Source organism: Pteropus alecto, unplaced genomic scaffold, assembly GCF_000325575.1.
Source record: "Pteropus alecto unplaced genomic scaffold, ASM32557v1 scaffold577, whole genome shotgun sequence".
Taxonomy (NCBI): domain Eukaryota; kingdom Metazoa; phylum Chordata; class Mammalia; order Chiroptera; family Pteropodidae; genus Pteropus; species Pteropus alecto.
The window spans coordinates 433,823-442,395 of record NW_006440152.1 but is presented as its reverse complement, the minus strand read 5'-3'; the positions used below and the strand labels follow the sequence as shown (position 1 = coordinate 442,395).

Here is an 8,573-nt window from a genome sequence, read left to right as displayed (position 1 = left end):
TAAACAAGGAACTTTTTTTTATTTATATGTTTATATTTATCTCCTGTAACAGTTTAAAATTTGTTTGTTGTTGTTTTTATGATACATGCAAACATAAGATGCAAATGCCTGTTTCATTCTTGTTGGCTTTTATTACCAAAAATTATATATCATACTTACCAATCTAAAAGAAGTACATTTGTTTTCTAAATTGTGTCTTAAATGTAATTCTGTTTTCACTACTCTCAAATCGTGCTGCAGTTTTTTCCTAAAAGAGAATGGGAAAATTATTTTTTTTACTATAGCAACTGGAGAGATCATTTTATTTAAAATAGTAACCGCCAAACAGAAACAGTCACATTTACTTTTTAAAATCACATGAATTATATTAAGGTTCAGAGTAAGACAACAAGGATAGATAACACTTGGAATAAAGTTAGAGTTCAGTGTTTGTAACAAACATAAAGATGACCACCAGAATAGAGTTAAGATTCAATTTGAAACCACAAACATAAAGAGGACCACTTATTCAGTGTGAGACACCAACATGAAGATGACCCCTGGAATAAGGCTGTTCTCGGTATGAGAAACAACCCTGAAGATGACTGCTGAAATGAGGTTAAGGTTCACTGGGCAACACAAGCAATTAGATAGATGGCTGCTAGGATAAGATTATGTTTCACTTTAACACAACAAGCATAACAATGAATGCCAGGGTGGAATGCCAGCGTGAGACAAAAAACATCAAGCTGACTGCTAGATGAGGTTAGGTTTCGTGTGCAACAAGAAGAAAGAAGATCACTGGGGGAATAAGTTTAAAATTCGGTTTGACACAATAAACATGAACATGACTGCTGGAATAAGGTAAAGGCTTAGAGTGTGACAGAAGGTCACTGAAGGAAGAGGATTACATTCAATGTAACACAACAACCAAGACAATGACTGATGGATTATGGTTAAGGATCGGAGTGAGACAATAGTGTGAAGATGATGACTGGAATAAGGTTAAGATTTAATGTGAGACAATAAGCATGATAATACTGCTGGAATAAGACTAATGTTCCGTGTCAGATAATAACTATGAGGATGACCACTGGAATAACTTTGTTCAGTGTATGACAACAAGCATGATGATGAGTGCTACAAAAGGGCAATTATTCAGTGTGAGACAACAGGCACGAATATGACTACTTCAAATAATTACACTGCAGTTTGAGACAAGCAAGGATATGACCACTACAATAAAGTTAAGAAACAGGGTCTCTACCGTAAAGCAAGTCAGCAGTACCCAGGAGTGACTCAGCCACTGCTGGTGATCCCTGTCTCTAGAGACCCAGGGAAGGGGTTTCAACACCATTTTTAATAATGGCACAGGGGACAAGAGACGGGGGCTGCCCTCTGCCTAATCTCCCTCTCCTCATACTACATAGAGAGGCACTTAATCATCTGGCTGGTCTTGGCAATTAGTTCTGGTTCCACTCTCATCATGTTCAAAAGCTGACCAGTACTGGATTTTTTCCATCAACAGGGCCTGAAATAGATGACTGTTGTGCATGCTATGCACATATGATTATCCCTACATGTTATGTGCCCTAGAAGGCTGACACTTATAGACTGTATTACCTGGGCCCCCTTGCCCTCTGGCTAGTAGTTGTGTTTGGCCAATGGTAAGCAATTCATGAAATCCAAGGTGGGAGGAGAGAGGCCAAGGTGTTTACTCCTAACCACAACCCTGACTTATCATTATGTCTCTGGCAGTGCCTGTGTTCCTCTACAATTGTAGTTCCTAGGAAGTGGCCCTTCCTCCATGAATTTGTACTAACAGAAAGTAAATCAGTGGTTGCTTAGGTGTAAAGCAGCAGTCCCCAACCTTTTTGGCACCAGGGACTGGTGCTCCTATGAGAATCTAATGCCTGATGACCTAAGGTGGAGCTGAGGCAGTGATGCTAGCGCTGGGGAGTCGCTGCAAATACAGGGGAAGCTTTGCTTGCTCACCCTCTGCTCACCTCCTCTGTGGCCCGGTTCCTAACAGGCCAGAGAATGGTATTGGTCTGCAGCCCGAGGGTTGGGGACTCCTACTGTAGAAGACAGGAAAGGATGGGAGGAAGAAATTAGAAAGAGGCCTGAGGAGACTTGAGGGTGATGGATGTATTCATCTGATCACACCGATGGTTTCGAGAGGGTATACCTATGTCAAAACTTATTAAATTATACACCTTAAATATGCTCCATGTATTGTACAACACTTATGTCACAATAAAGGTGTCTAAAAAGGAAATGAACATTGTCTTTTATTTCATGCCATACACAAAATTTTTTTTTGGCTAGAGCAGGAAAGTTTTCTCTCAGCACACGGATGCTTCCTGAAGCTCCACTCTCCTACTCCCCTGCATTGTGAGCCACAAGCCGCCACTCTGGCCCAGGAGAGGAAAACTAAAAATTATTTTGAAATGAGTAACAGATCAAAATGCAAAACTAAAACTATAAGACTTGTAAAATAAAGCATAGGAGAAGATGTTGTTTACTTTGGGACAGACACAGATTTTCTACATGGGACCAAAAACCATGAACCACAAAGAAAATACTGATAAACTTCATCAAAACTAAAAACTTCCGGTCTTTGAAATTTGCATTGTGAAAATTAAAAGACAAGTCACAGACCGGGAGAAAATATTTACAAGACATATATCCCACAGAAGCTTGGTATCTGAAATATGTAAAGACCTCTTACAACTGTTGGGGATAGTGAAAATTTACCCACTCTCTCCTTCTTTAGTTCTTACAGCTGGACTAGTAATAAAATAATAAAATTAGATCAACAGGAGGAAAATCAATTTAATATGTAAGCATGGGAAAATTACAATATGATGATGCTCAAAATATAAAATGAGGCTCAAATAAATGATGGAACCAGGTAACTTTTTATACTTTTTAGACAAAGAAACAATAAAAATGTGAGAAATTGACAGAACAAAGAAAGTCAGTGCTCATTAGAAAGGACTCTAAGCAAGGTTTGGGTATTCATTAATGAGGAATTTAAACAAAGACATTCTCAGATGAAGGCAATCTAAGAGAATTGGTAGCCAGCAGACCTACCCTTAAAGAATGGCTAAAGGAAATTCTCTAACCGGAAAGGAAATTATAACACAAGGAGGATGAGACTTTAGGAAGGAAGACAGATCGATGGAGTGAGTAAAATCAGGGTAAGTATAATAGAATAATCATCTCCTCATGAGTTTTTAAGGTCATGTTCTATGGTTAAAGCAAAAACTATAACATCATCTGATGTGGGTTCAGTGTACATAGAGGAAATACTTAAACTATATTTAAAAGAGAGGAGTACAAAGGGAAGTAAAGTTTCTCTACTTCATTCAAAGAGGTTTAAGTGCTGACACCAATAAACTGTGATATGTACACATGTATATTGCATTTTAAAAACTACAAAATAAATAAGACTATAGAATGAAATAAAATGATAAAAAGCTATACAAAGAGCTATATTCTAAAACATTATAAATAAGTAAAAATAGAATTTCCAAAAAATGCTCAAATATCCTATTGGAATGCAAGAAAAGGAAAACAGTAATGAGAAATAAAATAAACAAAAAAGACACAATTAAATGGCTGACTTATAAATAACAATTAAAAGACAGAAATTGGCAGAGTAGATTTTTACAAAACATCATCCATCTCTATACTACCTAAAAGAACCTCACTTCAAATTTTTCTGTGATTTTAAAGATTTATTCATTTTAAAGCATAGTTTTATGTTTTGTATAATAGCTTTTATATAAAAACATGTTTTCCAAATAAATTACAAAATAAAATTACTTAATTTTATAATGAACATAAATATTAGTGAACTTGGAAGCAAAGGAGTTTGGAATTGTAAAGCCTCTTTCAGGTCATCTAGTTTAATGGCCCCATCATGGAAAACCTCATTTAACAATATCACCAACCAATAATTAATTTCCACGTGGTGCTAGGACATTTGAAATGACAGGAGCCTCATTGCTTCTCAAGGATGCCCATTCCTTATGTTGGCCAAGGAAAGTTTCAGCTGACTGGCCTAATTCTAAAACATGGAATTATACCATAGTAGTTTAATCCCTCTCAAGCACAGCAGACCTTCAAGTATTTGGAGGAGATTTTGTATCTCTTTTATAAGTATTTGCTTTTTAAACTACAAACATTTCAATCATTCATCACAAGGTGTGGATTCAGTTCTTTCATTACCCACATCACCTTCCTCTGGAATCACTCCAGAGGAATGCTCTTCTTGAAGTCATAAAACAAATCTAAAAATATATAAAAGAATTGAAAGCATACAGAGTTCGATTTCTGACCACAATGGGATCAAACTAGAAATTAATAATAGAAAGATAACAAGAAAATCTCCAAATGTGTGGAAAATAACACACTTCTAATTAATTTATATAACTTCTACATAGTAACAAGCACACAAACTCAAATTAAAAACACAGTATGACTTATAATTGCTTTAAAGAAAATGAGGTAGATAGGGTAAAGGGGGTCAAATATGTGGTGACAGAAAGAAATCTAACTGTGGGAGGTAAACACACAGTGTAAATACGCCTTACTGTTAAAGTGAACAGCTGAAACTTATTGGATTTTGTTAACCAGTGTCACCATAAAAAAATTAATTTAGAAAAACAAAATGAATACTTAGGAATACATTTAGTAAACATGTACAGGGTTTGAATGCAAAAATTTATACAAATTTTGATGAAAGAAATCAATGATCTAAATATATAACTAAAGAGATATACTATCTTAATATATTGGAAAACTAAACATAGAAATGACACCCCAAAGTGGTCTGTAAGTTTCCACTATTTCTAGCAAGGATTTTGTACCCATAGACAAACTTATTCTGAAGTAGCTAAAAAAAAAAAATGTTAAAAAACAAAAAGTGGGAGGAATCACTCTACCCAATATGAAAACATACTACATAGCTACAGTAATCATTAGAGAGTTGTATTATAGGTCAATGCAACAAAATAGACTCACGGAAATATGTTCAAGTATGACAAAGATGAAGAAGAAATTCAATGGAGGAAGGATAGCCTTTTTAACAAATTGTGCTCTAGCAATTGGACATTCATAGTCAAAAATTGAACCTGGACTTAAACCTCCAACATTACAGAAAAATTAACTCAAAATAGACCACACACTTCAATGTGAAATTAACATTTAAAATTTTTAAAAGAAAACATAGGAAAAAAATCTAAGGCTTGGTAAAAAGAGCTTATGTATGATACCAAAACCATGATCCATAAATTGAGCTTCATCAAAATTAAAAACTTATGCTCTGAGAAAGCCCTTGTTAACAGAATGAAAAGACTGGGAGTAAAATATTTGCAAACCACATATCTGACAAAAGGTTCATATCTAGAATATATAAAGACTCACAAAACTTAATAATACAAAGCAGTTCAATTAGAAAATGATAAAAGGCATTTCACTGAAGAGGATATATAGATAGAAAATAAGCACATAAAAAAGATTTTCCCTCTCATTACCATTAGGGAAATACAAATTAAAACCACAATGAGATATCACTAGATACCCATCATAATGGCTAAAATAAAAAAAAAAAAATAGTGATAACACCAAATGATGATGAGGATGCAGAGAAACTAGATATATTCATAAATTGCTGATGGGAATGTAAAATGTTACAGCCACTCTGGAAAAGAGTTTGTCAGAGTCTTAAAAAAACAAAATATGCAATTACCATACAACCCAGCAATAGTACTCTTAGGCATTTATCCCAGATAAATAGAATTTTTTTTTTGTCCATACCATAACCTATAAACTAATAGTTTAATTAGTTTAATCCCCAATAGCCAAAAAGTAAAAACAATCCTGATATCCTTCATCCCCAATAGCCAAAAAGTAAAAACAATCCTGATATCCTTCATGGGTGAATGGTACACAAACTATGGTACAACCATATTAAGGAGTACTACTCAGCAGTGAAAAGAAATGAACTATTAATACTTGACATTCCCAACCACTTGGATGACTCTCCAGAGAATAATTCTGAGTGGAAAAAAAAAGCCAATGCAAACAGGATACAGACTGAATGATTCCATTTCTATAACATTCTTGAAAAGACAAAATTAGAGAAATAGACAACAGATCAGTGGTTGCCAGGCATTAAGGAAGGAGAACGGGATGGAAATAGGTGTGGTCATAAAAAGGCAACAAGAGGGATCCTTATAGTGATGGAACTCTTCTGTATTTTGACTGTGGTGGTGGATGCATGAACTTACCCATGTGATAAAAATCGCATATAACTAAACACAGACACACACACAAGAATAAGTAAATTGGGGAAATCTGAACAAACTAGATAGATTATGTCAATATCCTGATTTTGATATTATACTATAGTTTTGAAAGATGCTGCCACTGTGGGAAACTGGGTAAAAAATACATTGGATCGCTCTGTATTTTTTTTCTCACAACCATATATAAATCTACAATTATCGCAAAATAAAAAATTTGATTAAAAATTAATTGCAGTTCTATATACTAACAATGAACATGTGAAAACCAAAATTAAACACACAGTATCATGTACAGCCACTCCAAAGAAAATGAAATAGATACAACTCTAACGAAATATGTACAGGATGACTGAGTGAGAACAAAAAGGTAGCCAAAAAGAGTTATTTTGCAGTGATGGACTATTTTTGTGTCATAATTATATTGATTGTTTCACAAATCCTGACATGGGAAAAAATTGCTAGAGCTATACATGTGCACACACAAATTAATACAGGTTAGAAAAATGGTGAATGCTGAATTAGGCCTGTTGTCTAGTTAACAGCAATGTACCAATGTCAGTTTCCTGGTTCTGGTATTATACTGCATCCATAGAAAATACCACCATTGGGGAAGCTGGGTGAAAGACACAAGGTCTTTTTTGTACTATTTTTGTAACTTCCTGTGAGTCTATAATTATTTCTAAACAAAATGTTAAAAATAAATGAGACGAGGCCAGGAGAGGTTTCAGAAATGATTGGAGGAAATAGGCTCAGCAAATGAATGAGGCTAGATCCAGTCTGGAACAAAGGGTTTTGATGTAGCTTATGTCTATATTTCTGTGGCCACTTTCTCATTGTATCACACATGTAATACTTATATACATATGGACACGCACACATAAAAATAATGAGTAAGTCTACGGCTATGCCACCCGGAACAAGCCCAATCCCATCTGATCTCAGAAGCTAAGCAGGGTGGGGCCTGGTTAGTACTTGGATGGGAGACCACCTAGGAAGACAAGGTGCTGTAGGCATAAAAAAAATAAGGGATTGTAAGATGACAAGGTCCTTGCAATCTGTGAAATTAACCAAGGGTTGCCTCACCTAAAAAAAATAAAAATAAAAAAATAATAATGAGTAAAAAGTGTTAAATTGTCCTTTCTACTGCCTTAGTAAGTAAGAAGTAAACAATGTTGAGTAATTTGACATATCTGCCCTGGTATTTTTTATGCATTCATAAACATGCATGGTAATGTTCTCAATAAAATCATGATGCCACACAATAAACTCGCTTTTTTTTTCCTTGACCATGAAGGTATGACAATTGCTCAATCAGTGAATACGAATCAGATGGGTTCCTTAAACAGTTAAACGATGCCATAAGGATGTTTACGTGTGCGGTGAACATGCATTTCGAGAGGGCCTTAACACTCAAGCTAGCTCTCATAAAAATTGGGAGTTGTGAATCCACTTCTTGCAAACAGATTTTTAAAAGTCATGACTCTAATGAAGCATGAACATTTCAATAGTCTTGAAAACATGATATAGTTTGGGTTTGATTTGATTTAGAATAAAGATTTGATGAAAGCACGATAGGGCTTTTAATCCCACCAGCAAGAAAAAGGCCATGAACAAGGACAAATGAAATCCTGAAAAGACCTTCTGCAGTATCCAGGGCAAAGATGGACTAAGAGAAGGGCTTAGAAATCACTACGGGTTAAAAGGTAAGAGAATTGGGCAATTCACGAATAAATACACATGACAAGCAAATATACCAGAAAGGAAAATAAAAAAGTGTGTGTGGGTTTGGTGGAACTCCGTAGTGCATTGGCATCAGAGAAATGCGAATTAAAGAAAGGTACAATGGGTTGGCTGGCAGAATTTTCTGTGGAGGCAGTGGGATATGGTGTGAACTGGCGGAGAATTCCAAGTGGGCCTTCTGTACAGAATTAGCATACCGGTCCAAACTTTCTGCTCTGCACGCCCCTCTAGGGCATTCCACAAAAGCAATCCCTGGGGTGCACCAACTTAAATAGGCTCAGACCTCCCGCTCTGCTCTGAGGAGCATGGGCTTACCAACTGAGCAATGTCGTGAGCAGAGCTATGCCTGTGGCGGTAGTTCAGTGGCTCCCGCCAAGGGCTGAGGTTATGGCAGGGGCGGAGCTACACTGGCGGCCGCTGCTCAGGGAACCGGCGTGGGGGCGGGGCTGTTCGTAGGTCGTGGAGAAGGGGCAGTGGCTGCGGCGGCGGTGGCCTGAGCCCAGCCAGGGGGGGGGCCGGGACCTAGGGGGGCGGCGC

The 8,573-nt window shown here is 36.4% G+C and overlaps 1 pseudogene; it reads left to right on the top strand.

Moving 5' to 3' along the window:
• Positions 1-7,190: 7,190 nt before the first annotated feature.
• LOC112484137 lies at positions 7,191-7,309 on the top strand (annotated as a pseudogene).
• The last annotated feature ends 1,264 nt before the right edge of the window (positions 7,310-8,573 follow it).